This window comes from Rhopalosiphum maidis, chromosome 1 (assembly GCF_003676215.2).
Source record: "Rhopalosiphum maidis isolate BTI-1 chromosome 1, ASM367621v3, whole genome shotgun sequence".
Taxonomy (NCBI): Eukaryota; Metazoa; Arthropoda; class Insecta; order Hemiptera; family Aphididae; genus Rhopalosiphum; species Rhopalosiphum maidis.
This window is the reverse complement of record NC_040877.1, coordinates 38378710-38405057: the sequence shown is the minus strand read 5'-3', so window position 1 is coordinate 38405057 and position 26348 is coordinate 38378710. Positions and strand designations below refer to the sequence as shown.

Here is a 26348-nt window from a genome sequence, read left to right as displayed (position 1 = left end):
TAACTGAAGGCAACTAAAACGATTAATTAAAAACAGTGTTTTTATAGTTTAAATTGTACCTAAATAATAAATATTAAATAAGAGTTATAAGGGAAGAGGTAAATTAATGTATATTATGTTAAGTTAGGGTGATTTATGTGATCAAATACGTTAGTACTCATATTAGAAATTAATTTAGCGAAGAAGAAATGAATTGTATTAGATTGAATTTTCAATCAGCTATGACCTATACAAGTTAGAAGTTCTTTTAAATTACCGTGTAAATTAAGTGAACATAGTCAGCAATATTAGCTGATAACGTGGAAAATCGTTTCCTACTTAAGATTGTTAAATTCAATAGATTTGTTATTTAATGATTGGAGTTTTGTTGATTATCAATAAATGCTACGTTCAAAATGTTGAAATAATGTATATAATATATTATAAAATATTAATTAGATTTATTATCGTACTTACATAAAGCATTTATACAATTTCATAAGAAAAGCGATGACTACATATTATTATACTGAAAATGATTGAGATGGTTTGAAGAATGATTAGTGATTTTTATACAAATTGTTTTCAACTTGATTATTTTATAATATATATTATTCCTTATTTTAAAATTGTTGACATTTTATAATATTATTGTCATATGCAAATGTAAATTAATTTTAGTATGTTTACAATTTATAATTTTACAAATTAGATTATTAAATACAACTATTTGATCTGTCAATCTTTCTGTTTTGATTGAGTTTTATTCTTGATCAATAATATACACTGTTTTTCAAGTGTCCTCTAAAATCTTATGTTTTGTTGAAATTATTAAGGAGGAAAAACTGGGAATGTAGTAGTTTCTCTTTACTTACTACAAGCTAGAATGTTGTATGTTGTATGTTTTTTCCGAAATAGTTGCTAGACCAGAGAGTAAAAGTCACACTGGATTTAAGTTTGAACAGTAGACATTGAACATTGTCAATTCCAAACACTTCCTCGACCACTCTGTTTAATATTATAATGATATTAAACCTACTATATTATAATTGTTAATTAATATTATAATATTTCGATTTGTTAATGCTTATAATTCAATATTTTATAAATTGTATTATTAAGTAAATAATGGTATTGGATTTTTAAATACAATAATAATTATGCTGTCATGCTATATATTTTGTAAATAAATAATATTATTTATGTTCAATAGTTTTTACACCAATAATAAGCCTTCAAAGTTCGTTGCGTTTAATTATAAATGTTTAATGTGAATTTTAATATTTATCACATAATTTATTTACATATAAGACATAATTAACTGTATAATTGGACATTATTATATGTTACAAAAGCTTCTGGCGTACCAATTATATCATATCTTTTCAAATTGGATAACTTTTCGTGATATTTTAATTCTAATATTTTGACTGTTAAATATCCAAAAAAATCAAGTATCATGATTAAATTTAATTTGAATACCTATAATAATAATATATTTATCGAAAAAGTGCGACTAACACGTACAAGACATTTTAATTACAGTCATGGCTTTTGAAAACAGCAACTATTTTCAGCACATTCAAGACCAGTAGCAAACAACAATTTAAAAGTTTCATGCACAAACTATAGTCGAATTCAGATAACTTGAATTTTAAAAACTTTAAATTCTTGAAATCTTGAATACAACAAATGACCTTCAAATATTACACTTAATTGGGTTTTGATATTACAAAATCTGTATGATCTTTAATTTATTACTCTTTAACTTCTAGTTACATATAGTCGACTGTATATGTGTTCTAAATTCAGCATTTAATTAACTGAAGAGAGTTGTTTTCGAACATTATAGATGGATAAGTAGTTTACCAAAAAATTATGATATCTACACAAAAATACTGCGAAAAAAAAAAAAAATTAAAATTAAACAAAATATTAAATAACTAAATCTTTATCAAGTACTTGAATAATCCAGTTGAACTTTTAATCGTTTTTTGGATTTGATGACAGCCTTTTAAAAACCATACATATACAAATATTACACTAACTACTTTGAAGTAAAAAAAAAAAAAAAAAAAACACGAATGTTAAATTTTAAGTTAACATTAAAATTGTAGAACTGGCAGATTTTTGTTTTGTTATTTCTTGTTTTGAAAAATATTGAATCAATATGATGTTGAAGGTTTTCATAATACTAATCGAGAAAACAAAATGTTTTCTGATTAAAAACAATTGTAAATTCAATGTACAAGAGAGTAATGACTGGCAAAAACCACAATGGCGAGATTGCAAAAAAAAAAAAAAGAAGAAGGAGCTGAGATGGAGGACAGTTGTAGGTATGTATACGAAAAACTCCCATAGTGAGTGTATATATTCATATTTCTTATAAATATATATATCTATATATTAAATGTTTTGTTCGGCCATCCGGAGGCTATGACGGCTGTAAAGTGTAAATATGACAACAATACCTGTCAAGTTGGCCGGAACAAAAAAAAATTATTCCACTTCATGTAAAATCCAGGACGTATTGTATAACAAGAAAAATGGAAAATTATCAACGTGTTATGATATGAGAAGGGTATATAGGACAGACAAGTGTTCATTAAAATATCAGATACGAAATTCGATTTATGTTTGTTTAATTAGCATGTCGCTTTAAGTGATTTTTAATAAAAATTAATAAAATAATCCAAACCTTGTAATAATTATATAATTATATTATACTCGGTACATATGAAAAACTCTAATATTTACAAAGATCAACTACCTGTAATGAATACATAAATATGATTAATAGTAAATTAATTTTCATTTAAATTTGGTTTATTCATAGTTTCCTTTATTTTCTCAATATTTTTACTTATTATAACTTTTTAATGACTATAATTAATGCACATTGTATATTATTTAATAAAATACATATTTTGTATTGTGAATGGAGTAATGAACATATTAATTTTATAATGATGTATGTGTGTGTTTGTGATTTTAATGTTTTTATGCATCAGTTTTAGTCTATCGGAAAAGTAAAATGTCTAAATTCTTCAACTTTAAGGGTGTTTTCTGGTATCGTATTGTACTTAATTGGTACTATGGAGGTCAAAAATAATAAAAATAACAGTACTTGTTAAAACCATTAGGGGAAAAAAAATAAAAACAAACTAGGGAAGTCGCTTTTCTGTATAGTAGGTGTCAAATGTACATTTTCATATAGTTGGTTACCCATTATAATGGATGTATTGAATTTGAATATTTTAACGACATTGGATATTTATTTATAGAAAATAATGATTTCTTCTAAAATGGTTTTTATTATTTTGTTGTAACTAAAAAACTACTAACCACAGAAATATTGCACTATTAATTAATTTAGAATTTCGTATACACTATAAAACTTTTAAAATATTTATGAAAATGTCAAGCTATTTATAGGCATTTTAAATATTCGAATTAAATATTATAAAATTATTTTAGTTAGCCAAATATAAGTTTTAACTAATCATAAAAACTATTTAATTAGGTATATAGTTATATATTTTGAGTAGAGTTAATAGTTAATATTTCTTATGTTATTTTATAGCGATTTCTACAATTGATTAAGAAAATAACACACAAAATTCATTATAGTTCTACAGATACTTTAAGGTTAAAGAAAAAATTATATAATTTTTGAGTAATTATATAACATAATTAATACACTAAAAAAATGGTGTTTTAAATCGTCAAATTAAGGTTTAATTTGACGATTTATTAATATTTAATTATTGTCAAATATTAATTGCCATATAATAATACCTATAAGCTTTTAAAATGTTTTATGAGGATATAATATCAAATTAAATGTAATGAAATGAAAATCGCAAAAAAGCTTGAAATATAAATTTAAAATAATTTTAATACATATATTATCTGATTTTCATTTTATACTTAATATCAATCACAACATTTAGTTATTGTGTATTATAAATTATAATAATATTCTATATATATATATATAGAAAAATTATAGAATAGTAAATCATCATTTTACTAAACAAAACTTTATGTTATGTATAATTTAATTTCTTGTATTTATACAGATTCTTGTATATTATTATTACTCATTATGCTGATCAGTAGTTCAAAAATCAAGCCATTTCTTAGTTAGTAAAATAATTTACATAATAATAATACAAACAGTGTATAATACTATTTAAAGAAACAATGGAACGTAGGTATATATGAAAAGAGATAACACATGTCATTGTCATTGCGTGACTCATTCGCCAGGTTAGACTGATTACACACATATAAGGGTATTAGACGAATTATCGCAAAAGTTGCTATACTCTTTTGGCGTATTTGTTTGATAGTTTTAAACAAAAATGAAAATGCAAATTTTGATTTTAACGTTTGGAAAGATTTTAATAAACGTCAACGGTTTTATTCATACTGCAGTATGATCATTATTTAATGTACGTACTAAGTAATATATATTTTAAACTGTATTATTATTATCCATAATATGCCTAAAAATCGATTTGTTTTAGTAACTGTGTATAAAAAAATATGTTATTTCAAACTTTTTCAACTATACATCAATATTTATTATGAACTAAATTTATATTTAATTTAGATGTATACTTTTTGTTTTTCTCTTTAATAATATTTATTGACTCACATAATTAATATCCATTCAAAGTTTTGCAGGGCTATTACAATAATTCAAATAAATTAAGCCATCTAAGCCTTCTTAGATATTACTTAAATGAACTTTTTATCGAGTTTTCGTGTGAGTATATTTTAAAAATATGAAATTTATGCACTTGAGGTATTCAATCATGTATAATGTGTTGATTTATGTTCATAGATGAAGTGTTTCTTAGTAAAACCTATAAAACTCAATTTTTAAAATAAGATTGAAAACTATGAACAATTATTAATATTTTTTTATCAACCAAACGAGACATGATGATATTCATTACCGTATTGAAATTTATATTTATCACTTACAACTATATTACATAAAACGAAACTCCGTCGCAATATTGGCAAAGATTTCACGAACGTTTATTGATCACGAGTTATGGATTTGTCCTCGTTAAACTGTCAGTTTTCGAAGTAATATTATATTTTCGATCATCGTTATGAAAATGATTGATGAATACACATACGCACTTGCGCACATATGCACATACATGAATAATATTAGTATGTATAATATATTATATGATATTACATCGTATACGTGAATATACAAACGAATAAGAAGTAAAATATAATATTATAATAAATATTTAAACGAAATGACACACTCGCCTACACACGCAAGTGGGCAATATATTTTCGAGTGTAAGTACATCCTTCTCCATAACCAACCCAGGGTTTTTTTTTAATATAGATATAAAATATACTTGTTCACGTTTACGGCAAGGATTGAGAGGAAAACGTCGAAAATAATGTACCTTAGAAAACGGCGCAGAAAGTACTATTATACGATCACGAGTAGATATCTGGTATCGCGTATCGGTACAAAACTCATATACCTAGACGGAACGAGAGTGTCGTTTTTCGCTCCAGACAAAAGATAATCCGATAAATCAAAGTCGTTAGAGAAAAGGTCAGTAGCAGCGGCGGCGGCGGTTAAAACAACAAGAACAACGGAAAAAAACAAAAAAATAAAACACCAAATTGATTTTTCACATTAACTACGCGCAATACCCCCGCGTACAGTATTTTATTGTCCATTAAAATATTAATGACGATAAGTGTTAAAAAAAACTCACGTTTTAGCCCAAAAATCCAATTCTGCGTTTTACTCCTCTCTGATGCTCAAAAATCACGTACGATTTTTATTTAATTTCGTATGAATCATTACTTTTATACTTATACGTGTGCGTATGTAACGAGACTTAAATCCAATTACGAAAGTGTTTCGTATACGGGTTATTGTTTTTATACTAACAATTAGCAATAATGTACATTAGTATCGGTTAAGACTCCAAAAAGAAACTCAAATATTTATATATAACATTAAAATAATTCTTATCGCATTACAAAATAATGTACTGTAACCTATAGATTATAATATGATTTAAGCGCATACAACAATACACACAGTTAATTTTACTTTTGATGTCAATACAAATCTATTAACATTACGCCATATTTTACTAAGACCGGTAGAAAACTTAGATTGAAATATTATTGGGATACATTTTATAGTGTATAGGCAAGGTACATAATACCTATACTTTATGTTTAACATATACTGATGTGGCTCAGCTGCATTGGTCAGGAACACCTGTGGCAGAGTCGATAATATTATTTAGTTATGCTGTCATGGTGGTTAACGGTGAAATAAACTATCGTTGATATTGAATATAAATCGATATTTATCCACATACTTAATAATTGGCTTATGTTACCGAGTAGATGTGTTCATTGTTTATGTACGATACTTGTATTTCGTACTGGGTTATAATTATTAGTGTTTTCCTGTTTATAGCTGTCTATTGTGATTTTATATACTAATAACGGAATATTTAAAATTTTTAATTCATTCTACGAAGCTAAAGTAATCATAAATATTTCAGTTTTAATATTTGTGGATTTGATGTACATTACAAGACATATTTTTCCAAACGTTTTATGTCATATTTTATGCAATAAATAATATTTAAATAATTTAATACTTAGGTACTTAAGAGCTTAAACATAATTTACAAGAATATATACAACGCACAGAGATAATATTAATAATACATTATTTATAAAATCTACATACATTGATTAAATCATATTTGTTGATTTATCAAACGCTGGTTTTCTTGTGTTTTAAATCAATATTAATATTAAAAACACAATGTGTTTTCCTATGATTTTCTATTTCAAGATTGTTTTTCTATGTGCAATGGTGTTCTCGATGTTTCATTTGTATTTATTTAAAATAAGAAATATGATTAGATTTTTAAACACTGTCTACACAGCTCATGATTAAATATATACTAACAATAATTATTATGTATATACACTATAAAACCAATCCATCAATTATACTCTATTCAGGATAAGAGCCGCACTGCATGGTGACATATTTTGGTCGGAGGCGGTCGGTCAGGGAACGCCCGTTTATCACTACCACCGATTATACCATCATTACGTCTGCCAAGTGGTGTGCCCTTGAGCACAGAGCGATCACCGAAATCATTTCTTATCCTAAATAAAGTGTATGGGTATCATAAAAAAAAAAAAAAAGTAAAAAATACTTTAAAATCATTGCGATTATGATCATATTTATATTAAGATTAATAAACAACGAGGGAATGAAATTGTAACCTACATATTTATTACTATTTATTTAGATATTATTTTTCTTAACATCACGCTCTTTATGCTAACACCAACGATAGTATTTTATGATAACGATTTCATGTTTTTAACATTTATTCATTGTTATAGAGTCTATAAATATTAAAAAAAATCTCAAGTACGAGTTACATAGTTATAATTTAAAAACAAATTAGCCATATAAACCTCTATTATATAACGATATTGTTGATTATTTAATTTTTGCGCAAGACATTTATTACAAACGATTAGTTTTTTAATATGTTATTATTGATTAATTTCTAGGACGTATTATGATTATATTAGTATGTAAATCGATTGTGGGTACAATGATGTTAATATCATAATGGATATTCCTGTGAAAACTTTCCTATGAAAGAAGAAACAATCGTGTATTACCTTTGGATAAGGCTTTATTCTACACCAAATAAACAATAGATATGTAATCATTTTTTAACGTTTATTTTATTTTATAATTATTTGTATTTCGTATTATTAATAAAACGCTTACTTCTGTGTCAATGGTTTTATGTAAACACATTGTATACTTCAAATGAAAACTTTTCTATCCTTAAAATCGACGTTTGTACCACGAACTAGAATAATGCGTTTCCAGTATCTAGGCTGTAGTATTTATATTATGTTTTTTTTTTTTTTTATGTGTGTTTCATACATAAAATAAAATTGAGTTTACACGGCGTCCTGCATAGGCAGTTTAACAACACTTAATATTTTTATTCTCGCGATAAAAATGTATCAAAAACTTTCCAATATTCCGTATCAGATGAACACTGTCGTGCTTGTTTGTTCAACACTTTTGCACAGCGAACAAATGGATACCAAATTGATTTTAATATGCGTATATATATATATATATATATATATATGCATATATAACCTAAACTCCGGCATGTAGCCAAGCCGTTTCCTGAATAATAGGAAAATAACCTACCTGAAAATTTCTATCCCATAAAACGGACTTCCGATTTCAATAAATACGAACCTATTAACAATACACCGAGGTCGGAGGATATGAATAATACATAGCATATGCGTAGAACGTTCACAATAGAAATCATTGTTATAATTAACATGTTCGAATCGATAAAAATAAACAATGCGATTTGTTATATTACATTTACTTGATTTACAATGCGATTAATACTATAATATTTTGTTTTCTACCGTCGAACAGTTTTTAATAAATACTACAAATGATCGTTATAATTGTATCAAACATAGCATTAAACGATTTTAATTACATTTTGAATTGTAGATAAAGTACAATAGTGTACTAATTATTTATTCGTATTATGTAAAAAATCGTCATAATCTCTCGACTATAACCTAATTACTCAAATTATAATACTTTGAACTATATATTTATTTTTATATTAAATTATTATCGTTAGAATGTAAAGCTTTTATCAAATCATTTCATATTGCATAAGTTTTTAAAGTAATATGAATCGAATAATTACTTACTTTTAAAGATAATTTTTATTAAAAGTAAAAAAATACATAAAATAATATTTGGTATTAACTATTTAAATAGATAATATTTAATACTATATAATATAATCTATGTGTACTTTTATATAATTTAATAAAACCAATGTAGTACATTGTGAAAGTAAATGTTTGAAAATATTATAAAATATTACTGTTCAATTTTTATTATAATAGAAACATCATTAAGTCTTAATATTGACTATAAAGAAATGTGACGTCAAAATTATGTCTGAGTCATGCAATAACAATCATTTTTATTTTTTGACTGCATTGATTTTTTTTTTTTTGTGTTTATTCCGCATTCATGTGGTATACAATAAGTATATATTTGTATGTTTACAGTACTTTCCAGCAGTGAAATTGTTAAAGTTTAAGAGTTTAAGCAGGAATATCTCGTTCAACACCATTTATTTTTCCGTGTAACAAAAAAAACATAATTGTTCTAAAAAAAACATCCCTATACAAGTCTTTTTCAAATTATTACTTTTTTTTTTAAATAATTGTTTCGAGTTATAAAAGAATACAGGTGTAATAAAATAAAAAAAAATATATTAAATTTACAGTTTTTAATAATTTTTTTTTTTATTTAATAAATAGCTTTCAGCGGGATATTCCCTTTTAAACTTCAAAAATCACCTTGCTAAAAGGTGTGCTGTAAACATACATTATAATATTTTTAAATCACTGTTATTTTACGTTACACGGAAAAAATGGCTTTGACCAGGACATTCCAACTTAAACTTAAAAAAAATCTCCCTGTCGAAAAGTACTGTGAACATACAAATATGTACTACTTATACAATTAATTTAATTTTATAAATTAACCAAAGAAGATATTTTGCAAGATTATATAATCTTAGGATTAAAAGTTATGCTCACGGTCATTAAAAGTAATATCACTTACGGTGAAATGTTACGTCTGCTCATTTACTGGGATAAAATGACGTAGGTAATACGTTTAAGGGAGGTTATACATTATTATAACTCAAGTGAGCAAAACTTGAGAACTCAGTGCGAAATTGCGTTATTCATTGACTTAAAAAGCCAACAGATGATTTACACAGCAATGACACGGCTTTTCTCTATGCTTCTAATAATATGATTATTTCCGTGTGTACACAATAAGTAAGATTGGCGGAGTGAGACGTACACCATCATAACGGACAGTGCATGCGCGTTCGTTTTGAACGACCAAATTATTGTTACTTAGAAATTGAAAACATTGTATATTGGTTCAATTAATATACTATTGATACGTCACTATTATATTTTCTATCGTTTCTAATTTAATACTAATAATACTTAATAGTCTCGATGAAAATATTATTAATATAGACTCTACTGGATACTTACTGTAGCAGTAGACTTATGCAATAGGGAGAAATAATAAAATACAAGTATAGCAATGTAATAGGTATGGTTCGATATGGTTCGTGTGTATATTGTTAAGTATTTAAATTATATGTATTACTATAATAGGCATATAGATACATGATGTATGAGTATGAGACGAAATAATTACAAAATAACGAGGTGTGGAAAAAATACAACTTACAGTAGGCACACTCGACGATTAAAAAATATATTTTAAATTTTGACGAACAATATTCCTTAAAAATTATAAGTCTTACAATTTGTTTCATGTTAAAATCCAACAAATAAAAGTTATATTAAGAAAATAAAATGAAACGAAAATTTAGTATCAACGACTCGACTTTATTATAAATGGGGTTTAAATTTGAAAGCAAATACCTTTTTTTAGCGATAGAAAGATAATTCTTATGTACAAATGTATTTAATTTAATTTGTATTTAAATAGAATAAACATTATTGTTTTATCTTTTTTGCCTTTTTTTCTGTATGTAATAGATATTTAAGTGAAATCGGATGAGACGATTTTGAGAGCGCTATCAAAACTTTGAAATATAAAATGTAAAAAGTCAGTACGAAGATCATTTTTAATAAAATGTTTTCATTTTCATATTATGTTAATTTTTTAGATTTTTTGATTAAGTTCATGTAAGGAAGTCATTACACTAACGTGTTTTTAAAGAAGATTCGGGTCTTAGTGTTTTAGTGGTTCAAGATGATGGAAATACAAATAATTAATATAATGTAACTTAAAAAAGTTATTAGTAGTGATTTTTGTTTCATCAGTCATTAAAAAAAAAAAAAAATTTAACAAAACATTATTTATATTGTGTCATCACGTCCTCGTTAGAGCTGCAACACCGTTGTAACGTAAGAGAAAATACTTAAACGGAACGAAAATATGCGACGTTACAGACCGAAAAAAAGGAAAACAATAAAAATAATAATAATATGAAAAACGTACCAAGTAAAAGACATATAAAATAAAAACACCGCGCTGATAATGATAATAATAATAATAATAATAATAATAATAATACAGCGAAGTTTACCTGATAGAGAAAGAGATACACGCATGCAACGTATTTAATCACACTTGCAGCAAAGGTAATTTCATGTGTACGCCATTGATATTCTGACCTTACCTTAAAGTTTTTTCACTGAAAAACGTGTGCTAACCAAACACACACACACACACACACACACACATACACACATATATATATCACATCCATAATGGATTGCCTACTCTCGGAACGACGGCGCTCGTGGTGTAAGAAGTGGTTTAATTTGTTTTTCTTTTTGAACCTGTGTAAATAGTTTGACGGAAAATTCGCATCTAAAAACAAATACGATTCGCACGCGTTTTGTGCGTGTTTGTGTGTAGTCGTGTACAGTTTTGTTCGCACAAAACCCATGCTCGTCGTGTTTACGATGTAAATTTCTTAACCACGTTTCCATCGCCGTCCGACACTTATTTGCTAAAAACTGAGCACACGGTGTCGTCAATTTCTATCTTTTTATTTTTAATTAAGTCCGAGTTAATGCATGTCGTCGATAAATATCGAGATCGTACGGGCGGTCGAACGACGATTACATTATGCATGCGGATGGATGTTCGCTTGAGATCACTCTGTGCACCGACGGAAATCAAATTATAATTTATATGTGTATACATTAGTCCGGATAGGACCATCACGTTCGAGATCGGTATTAGTGCATCGAACGATAGATTTCATACCCATTATACTATTATGATAAACTTGAAATCGACCGATCGTTTTGTGGCGTATATGGATATAGAAATCATGTTCGTCTGTCGTGTCAGGTATCGTGTAAGAATATAACCAACGTTACATTATGTGTATACGTTTATGTAAATATCTCACCTAACTTAATTTACAAATAAGACAAATAGGTATTGTATTCAAAAATAATAATTAATGTTAGTTTGAAATTCGATTTTGAATATTTTTTTATTTAGCGAAACAATGAGTAAAAGGTAAAAAAAAGAATATTTGAATATGTTCTCTATGAAAATTTAAATGAGAAAACCATTTTTATTATTTTTTTTTTATTATTATTATTATTTTATTGTTATTCTGCCTTTTGTCTTTTTTAACTTTTAAATTTAAATTTATAACACACCTAGTTAATTTTGGATAAATTTTTGTTTCACATAGTTTCTTGTTCTCTTTGAAAAATCAAAGTTTATGCATCAGAAATGACTATTCATAATTGATAAAATACGTGAAATGCAAGTTGCAGTATCTTTTACCTTTTATTAGATATTGCATATGTTATCAATCAGCATTAAATTCGATTTATAATATTTAACTTTTTTTAAGAGTTCTTAAAGGGTGTAATATAATTCACGGGATCTTGAATAATATTATGTGTGTTGTTACATATAGGTATATGAGAAATGATAAAATATAATTTAAGTCCACTCCTTAAAAATTAATTCAGTGTACAAACAGTTTTATTTATAGACATTATTTTGCAATTTTTCTACCATATAACTTTTTATTCAATCATTAATGTACAAGTTTATTAGTAAAATTGCATTTCCAGTTCCTTCAAATCAAACGTGAAAATAAATCAAATACAATTATTATTGTTGGTCAGAAATCCATCTCTTATTTTGTAATGTATGTTTAGATTCAAGTATAGAAAAATCGGTGAATCTTTTTGAAAAATTTCCTGGTTAACAAATATAAACATTGAAAATTGAATTTTGCTAAAATATTTTTCAAACCATTCGGTCATTGTACACAATACTATTCTGGTGACGTATCCACACAATACCCATTTGTCAGACAACGATGTAGAAATATATAATGTTTAATTCAATAATAACAATATAATGATGTTGCGTGATGGAATTATTTTATTCGTTTTAGTGAATTGGATATTTTTCGTATTCATTCTTTATAATTAATATAACTCTAATTAATTAAAATTAATTGAATTATTATATACATATTTTATACCCACATAATACTCTTAAAAAAAAAAAAACTAAAAATCAATTATTACGCATTTATTTTAGTTTAAAATAAATTTTCAGTTTCATATTTTTTTCATACTTTTAAATACATTGTTTTTGATAAAATATTATATATTTGAATAATATTTATAAAATAAAAAAAATGTGTTATAATATTATTGTATTGAATGGTATCATTGATTCAATCGACTTAAATTGCATTTATAAAACGATACAATAATAATTTGGCACGTAAGTAATTAAAAAAAAAAAAAAATGGGTTTTAAAAAATGTTACAGGTTATTATCGCACTTGGCAATCGAATACTGTGGTTAATTGGTGTGCCTTATAAATTATAATATACATTTTTGATTTTTAAGATCAATTTTATTTCCGTCCCCCATATTTCGATAATAGGTTTCGACTTAAAACATCACGAAACGTTTTAACTAAAGTCAGTTATTATTTTGAATTATATGGGATGCGGTTAAATTTTAACTAGGCGGTGTGTTATATTTATTTATTTTTAAATGTACGTATTGCTTTCTACTGTTGGATTTTCCACCCTCTGGTTACCGCCATCGCCGCCGCGTAGGTTTATCATAATATTATTTGTATGCGCATAAATCGTGCTTATTTTTTTTTCATACGGCATCAATTTCCTCCCTTCGTCACCACACGCATAATCCCGCCGGCCTAATTTCCCAAATGACGATAAAAAGGGTTACATGGACGTTATACACTCACTGGCCGTGACACCGAGTGAATACTCGAGTCTGGCTCGAACGCGACGGTCAGTGTCCACGGCCATAGGCCCGTAAAAAATGTATACATTATATTATATTATTAGGCACATAATATAAAGTGTGTAATATTTTACGAATACAATATAGTATGTCACATTTAGAAGAAAAATAGATGTCTGTTTTATTTTTTTTTTTTTAGTGTTTTGTTTTCAACGCTCTACATACAGTTTTAACGGCGTTGTCGGGTGATGCGTTCGTTTAACGTGTAACGTAGTACGCGCGACCTGCAGTATTTCACGTATAGATTAGACAGGTGTATATATTTGTGCATGTGGTTGTGAATTAATGCATAAGTTTTGTTTGATTGATGATCCGGCAACCGTCAGAAACGTTTTGAGACTATATACATTTCAATGTACATTATGTGAAAGTATAATAATATATAGATTAAGCATGACTAAAAAAGTTTTGAAGAATATAATCGTTATTATTATAATAGGCGTTTTCGTGTTAGAAATATTTTATACTTTAAATCTTTAAAACATGAAATCTCGAAGGTCAATTTTCGTAAAAACTTCGGGCTATCTTGAATGTTTGTTTTTCTTAATTTTTATATACCGTATAAAGTGATGGCGTGCAAAACCACAGTGTAGACATTCAATCTTTAATTATTTATAATCTTTTAAGTAACCGTAGTAATCATCTTATTTTTAAATTATATTTTATTGCGTTATGAGTTTATAAAATAAATATTAAAAATATACAGGAACAATTTTTGCTGCTTATATTTTAATGTATTTTGTTTTCATGACGACAAATAGTACATTATTTAATGGTGTATATTGTGGAAATGTTAATCAGAAACCCTACACCGTACAAAACAATTTCACACGATCAATAAAACCATTTATTAGATCGCAAAGAACCATTATGTCAGATATCTGGCTTCTAACTCACGAGAGTCAAGCAATAACTTACTAAATTCGAATGCACAACCGCTTTTCTTTTTGTATTTTATACGAGAGAGAGGTTGTCAGATTCAATTTGTGGTGTATGGAAACTTGTACCGTACATTTTCCAAAAAATATCCAACATTTTCTCTGAGATATTATTGTAACTTGTAAGATAAAAATAAAAATACACACATATAAATAATTAGCGTTACTTTAAATTTTAAAAATAATTTCACATCCCAATTTTTTTTATAAAAATTATTCTATAGTAATTTGTTAAATGTTAATAAATATGTATTGAACACGGTCTATTATTATTTCAAATTATATAACTACAAAAAAATTATAAAGACTGTTATAATAATATGTTTAATGATGATTTAATTTGTAATTGTATGTTTAGTTTTTATAAATTTAAATTTGTACTTTTAAAGTGTATATACATTACTCAAAATAATTCTAAAGCAAAATTGCGTGATAGAATCTTAATACTGAATATAAACTAGTATAAAGTCATGAATAATTATTAATTTGGAAACATTAAAGTGAAATAATCAAAATCCTGATGAACAAAGAGAGTTTTGGAATAAGAAATATAATCATATGTACGATATGTATAGATTGACTTATTATTGATTCAAGAAAAAAAAACTAACTTGTTTAAATATTTGTTAAGTTAATATACCTGCAGTAAGTTGAATTCAACTGAAAAGAAGAGATTAAAAAAATAACTGAATGTCTTAGTTAAATAATATTATTTTTATTTTATTTAATAGAATATTTAAAATGATTGAGTGTTATTTCAAACGGTTCCATTTCTGTTATTTTTATCAAGTGGTAATTTTGTTGCTCTATTTCTGACGATTAAAACCGGGGTTATCATGTATTAGGTAAAGTTCGGTATTATATTCAAAATAAACTTTGGAAGTTTCGATCGGTCAAAAAAGTTATTTTAGTGATAAAACATTTAAATTTGTTCTAAATAATTTTTTTTAAATAAATACATATTTACATTGGAAGTGATTCTAATTACACACTTATATAGTGACTTGAAAATTTTACTTATTTAAAAGTAGAAACTTTATAAAATTTAGAACAGTCAAAAGTCATAAGTCTATCATGATATCCAACTTTTAAACGTTAAATAATTACTTAATGATGTGAAGAGATTTTTAATTTATTAGCATGTTTTGGTAAAACTTTTAATTATTTATACAGTAGTGTTAATATCTGTTATTTTGATATTGAAATCCAAAATATTATTTAGATATACGTAATACTTATACAATTTAGTATTTAAAATATAATATATAGCATAATGCGAAATAGCTATTTCAGATTATTAGTTTTGTTGCGATAAAAATAAAAATTCATACAAAACAAAATATATTTTAAATCTATGGGATTTATATAAGGAAAACAATTACATTTACGTGACTAAATAATTAATTAGCTAATTAGTAACTATATACCGCGGAAACAAACTGAACTTGTCAAGTTTGAAATTACCTACTTAGAAAAAAAGAACTTGATACTAACTTACATAAATATAACTTTATTATTAACTTTAACTTTTTATTGTTTGTTGTCCAATCTCGACTTGTAGACAGAAGATTAGAAATTCAAATTTAAAAAGCAGCTTTTTATTCTTAAATCTCGTTTTTTATTTTCATTTTTTATTTTACTATTGTAGATCAATAATCTAATTTGAGTATATTTCATAATAATTTCAGTAACTTCAAGATAAACTATAATATTGCATGGTGTGTTAAAATCTCAAACATTTAAACTAGTTTATTATCATTACTGCCTACTATCATTGACATCACCTTAAATCGTAGAATTGACCATTAAATATTAAAGTTTTAGATAAATAGTATTAGACCAGAATAGACTATTATATATTCGTATAACATTTAATCATTTTAATCATTATTTTTTTCATTTTTAGATGTTATGGACTTTTAAATTTTCCAAAACCAAAAAATATAATACATTGTGTATAATGTTTATGGTTAATCATATAAAAAATTAGGACATTATCTTTTTTAACCAAATTAAATCAAGGACATATTAGTAAATAATTTTTTCTATCTATAAACGTGTACATTATATTTTTTTAAAAAAAATTTTATTTAAACCAACTATATTTTAACACTGCATATAAATTGAACATAACCTATATTATAGTATAAACTTTGTATATGAAAACAAAAATTTTCCCGATCAAAATTAAAGATTGTTTTAAATTAGTTTTCTTGCATTTTTAGTTAAATTAAATATTATATTAAATCTAGTTTTATTAAACTTAAATAATGTTCTATATCTGCCTATACATTTTTAAGCACGTATTACATTTTGTAACGTATCACTATTATTTCTGTATGACCAATCACAAATCAAATGTGTAAATAAAGAACTACTTTGTAACTGTAAATAGTTTATAATTTGACTTTGGATAAAATAAAAATATTGATTTTTACTGTTCATTTTGAAATAAATAAATTGGAAATAAAATCACAAAACTTATGAGAGTACTTAACGGGTTTGTGTTAGATATTATCGTGGTGAATTTTATTTTTTGCACACGGTACCTGATCAAATTCTGGAACGGAACACATCCTAAATAAACGTTTGCACCAACCATTTAACCATTGACTATTGATTATCCTACCAGCTGTGAAACTTGAAATTACAAAACTTTTTTTGTACAATGATAGCTTTCGACTATTTTTAAAATTTCTGTTTTGAAACATAATAATTTATTTAAAAGTATTTGGTTATAACTTCATATATTATTATTTTATAATTACAATAAGGTGATAACATTTAAATAAAATGTCTATTCGTGAGTTAGTTTTGATTTTGAAATTAATAGAATTATGTTCTAATGTACAAAATATTAAGTTATAACTATAATTAATATTTTATAAATATGAAATGATACGTTTTATATAAATTTTGCATACATTATTTATCGTACTATGGTGTTATAATATTGGGTACCTGTATATTAAAATAGTATGGAATAATGTAGTGAATAATTTATTTTTTTTATAAATAATCTGCTAATTATGTATTGTCTGTGAGAATTATAAAAAGTATTAAGTATTATAAAGAATTATGTAAATAATATTAAATACCGTAGTGTTTCCATCGTCATTGACGGAACACGTGAATATTTATTGTTTTCAATATGACGAACTGGACGAAGTAGTTAGATTTATAGGACGGCGTTTCATATAGGCATTTTAGATGCAGGCGAGTGTATTAATAATGTAAAAAACATAGTAAATATTATATTATAATATAGCCAACGACGAAAATGTTGTCAGATGTGCACGATATTATATTATTATTACGCGTGTAAAATTGATGATATTTAACCGATATTTAATAATTTTTAACTAACCGTCATCGTCAGAGATCGACGGAAGAAAGACCAAAAGTCGTTGGATTGTGTAATGATATTATTTGCGATTGTTATTATATTATGTTATTTATTTTATACATAAATAATATACAATACGAGTGCACGGTAATGCACATTGTGGACGTTTTTGTTCCTAACCCATTTGACCATCGAACCGTTTAACGTGTCGATCGTTTGCATCTGGATGAAAATGCAAAGCATTTGTCTATACGCGTATTTGATTGCTTGGTCATAAAGGAAAAAAATAAAAGATACATTTCAGCCATTATGTACGAGTGCAGTATGTATACAAGCAATTATGCATTATGGTAATATTTTTACCTCGATGGTCGTTCTCGATTTATGACTAAAATAAAAACGTTACGTCGGCGATGATTTTTTTCAATATTACTATATACATATATGTGCGTATAATACACCATATACTCTGAGAATAATCCTCTCAACATAATCGAAATATCCAAAACTGTTGAACTGATCCGATCGAAACGTACAGATATTACCATTACAGTGCGCGACGAACGTATTCTACAACACCGTTTTCACAAACACGTTATTTACTAAGATGCGCCAGCATGTTTGTATAGTAATATTGTAATATTACTGCGGTCGATCGATCATTATGATATAGCGAAAAATACTGATATATATACCTTACAAAGCATTAATTGTATTACATTTATAGTTTGTGTTTTGAATATAATAATAGAATAATCGTTTATGGAAAAAGATGATATTTTACATTATTGTGTCCAAGTATAAACACGAAAATATTTATTTAATTATATTATCATGTCTTCAAATATAAATTTCAATCTTAGTACGTGACTCATTTTTAAATGTACTACCGTTGTATATACATACTATAATAAATAAACCCGAACATTGGGTATTGCGGACGTAAAAAAAACACATCAGCACTAACGCCGCATATGCCGAACATATTATAGTCTATAGTAACCTGACGCGGTGTTACGATGGCAGTAACAATTATATTGCCATCTTGATACGGTTTAGAACGTATGCATGTCGTGTTTAGGTACTTATGTCCATTTATATCGCAAATAATAATTCCCCTACGTATAATTTTTACCCTCCCCTCATAATCTCTAAGTACTGTTCTGTTCCGTAATAATTTAACGACGGTGGATGGTTCGGACGACAATGGTAATTTATTCAAAATACTGCTATAACACCGTGAACACTGTGGCTATTAGTCAGAGCAGTGCTCATTAAGTTTCACGGAGCGGACTTTTGTTGACTAAATACGAAATCGTTGAGTAACACTGAGTTTACGCCCCATGTCGAGGAGTGATCGAATATTATTTTTTTATGATAAATAGTTACAACACACGAATGACAAACAGATTATTACTTATTATGTATTTATAGGATACGACAGTGTACTAAGCGTTTTGGTTGATGTTAAAAATAAAAAAAACAATAACACCTATCGATACAATATAAAACGTTATTATACATTTTATTTATCTTTTCGTAAACGATGAAATATTATTTGACGTGTGTGGGTATATTCTAGTATTATGTGAAGTGTCGATTAATTAATGCAAATTACCAAGGACCGTTCGTGACGTGTTATACGATAGATGGTATTATTTACAAAATTGATATTGCTCATTGTTTCACTATGTATATAATATTATTTTAGCAATTCATTTTCATTATACGGTCATTTCAACGTATCGTAAATATGTGTAATCGTTTTCATTTATAAAATATTTACCCAAGGGAATTTTTGAATTTTAATTTTCGTTAAAAAATAAAAAATATCCAAGCATAATGACTGTAGTTAATTATGATCAAAACATTTTCAACTTGTGTATACATTAATTACAATTATTACTAAAATACCTTTCATTCAATATGTTATCGATGGGTGTTAGTCATACAGTTATGTCCATGTATTTTATTGCTAAACAACAGTATTCAAAATACAATTATTACAAGTAATAAATACCTATGGTGGGTATTTTGTTTTTCATTTTCTATAATAAACTAATAGTAAAAATCAATAATTAGAACTACTTTTTTTAATGATTCAGGATCACACTTTCTCTTTAATTTATTTACGACAAAACGTTTATATATAAAGAAACCGTAATAGTATTGGAGTATTATTTATTGCATTTAAGTGAACATCCATTTTCTCAAATAACTATTGCGTATTTGAAGTACGTATTTATATATTTGTATATAGATTTAAGATTCCTACTGAAGTACCCATCTAGGTAAAAAGTTTAACTAAGTCATAACGTTAAAACTAAATAGAAATTCTTTATCACTCCTATAAGTATTTACACAGTAGCATATCTTTTATGCTTTACAGTAACATGTCAGACATTTCTAATGGAATAAGCAAAGTTAATACTAAATAAAAAATATGTATACAGTATGATTTACCAAGCATGCTCGCCTCGATTTTTCATTTAATGATGAATTCATTCAAATTTCTATTTTAAGAACAATTATCAAGATTTAATTTTGTAAAATATATTTGAGTATCATAAATAATATATAAGATCCAATATTACATAATATATTTTGTATCTCACTGAACTATTTTTTAAGACTATATGATATATTATCCTTATTATATAATATATACATTTTAATAATAAACAGGAGCTATAAAATCGTTAAAATTATGATTTAGATACATCAAATTGTTTAGGAAAACCATCTGTTTAATATTTTATAGGTAAAAAGGTTTGTTCCCATTTGAAAAAGGTGTTTTTATTACCATAATAGGTACCTACATTAAAAAAGATGAAAATCTAGTATACTTAGAAATATGTTAACAATATTATCTGAGTATATTTAAAAAATCTAAACACCAGAATATAAGTAAAGTCATTATTAAAGGAAAAAACGGGGGTTAACATGATTGGGGATAAAATTATTTTATTTTATTATTTTAATAATATTACACAAACACACACACACACACATACACACCCAGACATATTATATTATATTTATATAGTTGAAAAAAACTAAGAGGATTATACCTACACATAAACCCTTATATTGTGTACTCCACTGATTCTACATATAATATACCAATGGATACCAGAATTATTTTAATATACACTTAAATTATATTCCTGGGTGGATACAATACGAATATTATAGAATAAAACTGAGAAACAGCAAAAAAAAAAATCAAACATTTATTCTCCAATTTCAATCAACCGATAAGATACTACTAATTATTAATATACTATTAGAATCAATTATACTTAATAATAAAGACGTAAAAAATTATTAAAACATTTTTCAAATGATAAAAAAACATCTTTAAAAAGAAAATTTTAGATATTTTTTTTGTATACATTTGCTTTTTAGTTTAATTTTTGAATTCAAAATAAAATAAATGTTAAAAATGAACTATGTGTGTGCATATATACAGAGTAATTATTGAATCAAACAACATTTATTATTTCAATTAATATTTTTGAAAATATTTTGTTTATTTTATTCTGATACTCGATATTTATTGGAGTATTTCAGTGTACGAATCGAAACTAGGACGGGTTTAGGACTTGTAAGTATTTAAAACTTTGGTGAGGGGAGTAGTAGACCAACATTTTGCATTTTGCGGTGTGTCTCTAATCACTGCACTTTGCTCACCTAAACTGTAAATACTTATAATTTAAAAACTACTCGTCCAAATTTCGATTTTTATGTACTGAAATACTCCGAAAATTGCTTTACTTCAGAATATTTAAAAAAGTAAAAGAACTCAAAAAATATTATTTTATTTTAAAAAGAAATCACGTAAAAAAATATTTTCAAAATAGTAAATAGATTTCGAAATAATACATTTTGTTTGATAAAATTATTATTCAGTATAGGCATATGTTTTAAAAATTTAAAATACATTTTTTAAATTATTATTAGTTATTACAAATTCTAAAGAATATTATTTGTTTAGCAGTGTTTAATTAATCTATTTAATTAAGTTCTAAATTGTATAACAATGATTTTTTTTTCTATAGTTCCATGTATTTTTTTGTATTGAGCTATATAATAACATGTATGTGAATTTATCAAATCGAAGAAATTAAGTTTAACTTGAGGATGTGTTGTATATTAATTAAAAACATAATTTTAGTATTAATTTTTGTTCATAAAAAAATAAAAAATAACAATTAAGTAATCCTCAAAAAAAAAAAAATAAATAAAATATTACCAATAAGAATCAATTTATTAAATATAAAATTAGTGTATTTGTTTTTATTTTTTTTTTGTATTTATCTTATTTTTTATTTTTTTGTATTTGATTCATATATAAAAATACTTTATATAACTACAATATGGATCAATGTAAGTATATAGTTTTGGATTATTTAAAATATTCACTAAACAATAAACATATAATATGATATAGAAAATAATAACTAGGGAAATTATAAAATATTTTAACATGCATTAAAACATTTCTTTTAAATATCAGAATTAAAAAGTTTAACTTTTTTAAATTCTTTATATTTAACTAAATTATAATACTTTAAGAACATTTTATTTAAAAATTCAACTTATCAAACCTGTATTTTTTATTTTAAATTAATCTTATGAAAATTCAACTAATTGATCTACAAATGACAAATTATACTTTATTAATTTATGTATGGAGCACCATCCTCTACTCAGTTTGAGAACATAAAATTATTTTTGTGGATGTCGGTGGTCGCTCTTTTACTATTATATATATACCATAATATGATCGTGGGCTTTCATGACCACATTTATTTTCTACGAAAATAGTTTACGTAGCGCCTGACTAATATTGAATATTTTTCGATGATGGCGTAGAGGATACAAAATGGCATCAAATAATATATCAGTAGCCTATGTGTGACGTGTTCAGTAAATGGTCATATTACTGTGTTACGTGACAATCAATAATTGGAAACGTACAAAAAAATAATATTATTAAGATCTGCGATTTTTTTAACAAAAATATACGATTATTGGAAGAATTTTCATTTACACTGCAGAACGAACTATATTTTTTGAGAATCGTTTAACGGAAAGCTTGATTCAGCATTTTATTCCACCTGACCAAATATTTTTTTTTATGAATTGCAAAAGGATCAATGTAAAATATATCTAGAAAAAGGAGCACACTTTAAGTCATGAAAAAAGACGAAAAAAATGTTAATTGGTAAATAAAAAAAACTAAAAAAACTGAATGATTACCAATAAATTTCGATTTGATTTTTTTATGAACTGTATTTTTAAATATATTATATTACATTAATTATTATTTATTTTATCAATATCTAATTACTTTATATTGGGTAAAAGGCTGTTTACCTGTTTAGCAATAGTACAAATGAACTAACCGGTAAAACTGTTGTCGAATCAATAGAAAATTATAAGTTCATCAAAACCAATTTGTATAATACCTATTAATTACAAATGAACCAATTTGGTAATTAAAAAGCAATTTTTAGGCATCCAATTTTAATATGTTTATGATATAACAACCATATTCACTAATAAATCGATTAATGATTATATTACTACCGGGCACTCAAGAGCACTGATTAGAAACCATTTTCAAAAGAATCAATATTTTATACTTAATAATCTTGAATTTAATATGTATATAGTATATTTTAAATTTTTAACAGTACAATATAATGAATAGTTTCGATATTATAACGATAATAATTACATCCGGTGCACTACCTGTTGATGATCAAGTAAGCGGTAAACGTAGTGCGAGAGGTACCGATATCGTTGTCACATTACACCGGACAATGACATCGACAAGAACCTTAAGAAAACAAGTAAAATCCGTGAAGCATTATGCTAAAGACTTACTAATATCAGCGCCTGCGATAAGAGAGAACAACTACTGCGGATAATATTCAGAGTTTTGATACAGTGAACATGATTTAAAATAGACGTGTCTACTCGTATATACGTAAAAAAAAACTTTCGTAACGTTTTCCTGTCCGTTTGTTGGTGACAGGGTAACAGGTTCTATGAGCGTTATAAACTATAATATATTTGTTCACTACATCCCGTAGTCGGTATTGCACCAGATTAGTCAAAGCAAATGTGTGGAGGTAACTCATGAATTTTCTCATGTTAAAATAATCATACTGTTATCATCGTTAAAATCTTTTTTTTCGCACGTGTGTGTCTCCGTGACGGTGAGTCATTTTGGCCTGCGCGTCGCATCACGTCATCGGTGTTATCGATGCGCCTTTCGAACGACTAGACGGTTGTGGTCGATTGAAGGTTTTGGCGTTATACAGAATTGTCTACGAATTTGATGGTTTCTACAACCACGTCACTATGTAATTATGATGTATAAATAAATACATTTCTTGAATTGTTGTCGAACAGTGAAGAGGAAGTAGACGGAGCACAGACATTATTATTTTTCCAGAGTCCATCTAATTTTTAATTTTTATTGCAACAGCTATACGATATGTCGTGAAATCCGACAAAATATTTTTAACTCTCTCACTGTGACGTTGTATTAAAAATGATATTTAAAAATACCTATTATTGATCATTAATATTATACAATAATTGATTATGATAATAATAACCACGCTAAGATTATTTTTAATTTATTAATTCACATATAGGTTTATTGTTATCGTAAACTATGTTTTCATTTTTGTGTTTGTTTCACTACATATTTGTAGTTTTTAAACAATTGGAAATAGTATACATTTAATTGAATTATGATATTCTTCATCGCGTAACTAGGTCAAAGTCGACTGTGATAAATTATCAGAATAATATCCTGTTTATTTGAATTTATTGTTATTGGCATTTTTTTTTTATCAAAATTATCTATTTTATGTCTAGGGGATATGAGGAGTAAAATCACCTACAAGACTATGATATGGCTTGACTTAATCATTCTTACAACCGGAACGCAGATTTTAATAATTGTTAGTCGAGGTTATTTCAATTAAATTTTTTTTTTTTTTAGCACCGAATAGTGAATAGTATTAACTATTAATAGACATATATCACCTATCGTATTATGTTACATTTAAAATCGCTATTCGAATACGAGTTGTGAGTATGTCCCGCCGTACGAGTGTCATTTTCGGGTTAGACGAAACACGGTAACGATTTTTGCTATTATGTCACCCGAGGAATACTGGTTGAACTTACCGCGGAAGTTTATACGCTCGAACGTCCGTCTCCAGTGCCGGCGATCTACACGGCCCGCCGACAAAAACTTAATTGCACGCGCGCACACGACACACTACACGTGACGGACGGAGACGACAGACTGCGAATTTTTTTTCGCTCTGCCTCTCAAGTCTTCCCGGTTCGCAATCGCAAATGTTGTTTCACCGACACAACCGTGACGGGGTAGCCGTATCTAACACGCACGCATGAAGTATCGTATTATCGTTGTTTTTTTACCGTTCTCGTTTTTCCCGACACCAAGTATGCATATATATTTTTTATGTTATGCTCTTTACGATGCGAGCCGCTAAAAACCCTGTTCGGTTCACAACATCACAATGGACACGATCTGGGAACACTACGGCGGCGCCGGTGGTCCGGGAGCGGTGGCGGCGTCACAGTCGGCGGCGGCGGCAGTGGTTATTTGGTGGTCCCTTTACTCCGAGGGGAGGATAATGTGGTGCGCGCGCAACGCGATTCGCCACCGCCGCACCGCCACCGTCACCGACGCCTACACTATATTCACTATAGTACAACTACGCTTAAGTTCTCGTCCCGGAATCCAACCCGCTGATTCGTTTCTTTTTACCAGTTTATTTTTCTTACCGTTTTTTTTTTTTTTTTTTTTTATTTATTTATTTTTTCTCATCAATCCCTTTCACCCAATTTTGTTTTTCGTCATTTTTTCCAGTCCCGCCACCGTCATAACAACCCTACGCGCGCTTTAATACTATATAACTCGCGTGCGTTGCAATATGACGGTCGTGTTACACGGTCGCGTGTTTCGCATTTCGCGTCGGGATTTATACCGTTTGTCGCGCGGACGGACCAACCGACGG

The 26348-nt window shown here is 26.7% G+C and overlaps 1 protein-coding gene across 2 annotated transcripts in view; it reads right to left on the bottom strand.

Moving 5' to 3' along the window:
• The window catches only part of LOC113548841 (cyclic nucleotide-gated cation channel alpha-3), a 102470-nt gene extending 76591 nt beyond the window's left edge, over positions 1-25879 (bottom strand). For both annotated transcript variants that reach the window (XM_026949925.1, XM_026949926.1), the window contains exon 1: positions 25489-25879. The gene's annotated coding sequence lies outside the window, so the exon portion shown is untranslated. The remainder of the gene's footprint in view (positions 1-25488) is intronic.
• Between the last annotated feature and the right edge of the window lie 469 nt (positions 25880-26348).